At 39.1% G+C, this 1,740-nt stretch overlaps 1 pseudogene; it reads right to left on the bottom strand.

The window, feature by feature from the left end:
* Positions 1–495: 495 nt before the first annotated feature.
* LOC110391942 lies at positions 496–1,011 on the bottom strand (annotated as a pseudogene).
* Positions 1,012–1,740: the final 729 nt, after the last annotated feature.

The raw sequence follows: 1,740 nt of genomic DNA, 5'->3' as shown, positions 1-1,740 counted from the left end.
TTCCTTTCCTTTCCTTTCCTTTCCTTTCCTTTCCTTTCCTTTCCTTTCCTTTCCTTTCCTTTCCTTTCCTTTCCTTTCCTTTCCTTTCCCCTTTCCTTCTTTCTCCTGTCCTCTCTTTTCTTCCTTTTTCTTTCCATGTCCTTCCCTTCCTTCCTTCCTCTTCCTTTTCTTCTTTCCTTCCTTCTTCCTTCCCTTTTTCCTTTCCCTTTCCTTGTTTCCTTCTTTTTCTTTTTCTTCCTTCCCCTCTTTCCTTTTCCTTCCTTTCCTTTTCTCCCTTCCTTCCCTCATTTCTTCCTTTCCCTTTTCCTCCCTTTCCCCTTTTTCCTTCCTCCCTTTCCTTTCTTTCCTTTTCCCTTTTCCTTCCCTTCCCTTCCTTCCTCCCTTCCTCTTTTCTTCCTTCCTTCTTTCTCCCTTCCTTCCTTCCCTTACTTCCTCCTTTCCCTTTCCCTTTCCCTTTCCCTTTCCCTTTCCCTTTTCCTTTTCCTTTTCCTTTCCCCTCCCCTCCCTTCCCCTCCAACCCGTCCCCGCCGTCCCCCAGCTCACCATCAACGAGTGCCGGTTGGCCGACAGCAACCCGGTGCCGTAGCCGGACGCCAGCCCCGCCATGGCTCCGTTGTGGGCCGGCCCTAGCAAGCCGTGCACGTCGCCGTGCGCACCGGCCATGCCGGTGCCCGGTCCCACCGCGTGGTTGCGGAGCACGTGGATGGCGTCGTCCAGGCGCTCCAGGCGATCCTCGATCCGGCTTTGCTGCCGCCGCGCGGGAGGGAAAGCGAGACCAGCGTCAGCAGCCGGGACGCCCAGCGCAACCCCTTGCACCCTGCTTTCTTTTTGCCTCTTTTTGCCTCTTTTTGCCTCTTTTTGCCTTCGCATGGATTCATTCGCCTCATTTTTGCTCCATTTGCCTCTTTTTTTCCCCGTACTTTTCTGGATTTTTCCCCTCTTTTTTCTTGTTTCTTCTTAATTTTTTTTCCTGTTATTTCCTTTTTCCCCATTTATCCACATTTTCCCCCAATTTTTCCATGTTTTTCCCTCACTGTTCCTTATTTTTCCTTTTTTCTAATTTTTCCTTATTTTTTTTCCTTACATTTCCTTTTTTATCATATTTTTCCTTATTTTTCTTTATTCTTTTCCTTCTTTCTCTATTTCCGGACTTTTTTTTACCAAATTTTTCCCCTTATTCTTGCATATATTTTTTCCTTATTTTTTACTAATTTTTCCATATTTTTTCTAATTTTCTTCTATTATTTTCTTTTTTCCCCATTTTTTTCCATATTTCCCCTAACTTTTCCTTATTTTTTCTAATTTTTCCTTTTTTCCCTTATTTTTCCTTTTTTTTTTTTCTCGTGGTTTTCCTTATTTTTTCATTTTTTTCCTCATTTATTTCTTATTTTTTCCCATGTTTCCTTATTCTTTTATATATTTTTCTTTTTTCTTATTTTTCCTTATTTTAATTTTTCCTTTTTTCCAATTTTTTTTCCTTTTTCCATTTTTTCTCCCATTTTTTGTTTTCCCTTTTTTTCCTTATTTTTTCCTTATATTTCTTTTTTCTCGTATTTTTTATTTTTTATTCTTTTCCTTTTTTCTTTTTCCTGATTTTTTCCTATTTATTTTTCCTTATTCTTTCATATATTTTTTCTCTTACTTTTTACTAATTTTTCCTTATTTTTTCTAAATTTTTCTTTTTCTATTATTTACATTTTCCTTTTTTGCCCAATTTTTCCATATTTTCCCCCATTTTTT

This window comes from Numida meleagris, unplaced genomic scaffold, assembly GCF_002078875.1.
Source record: "Numida meleagris isolate 19003 breed g44 Domestic line unplaced genomic scaffold, NumMel1.0 unplaced_Scaffold654, whole genome shotgun sequence".
Classification (NCBI taxonomy): Eukaryota; Metazoa; Chordata; class Aves; order Galliformes; family Numididae; genus Numida; species Numida meleagris.
This window is presented reverse-complemented; position numbering and strand designations above follow the sequence as displayed.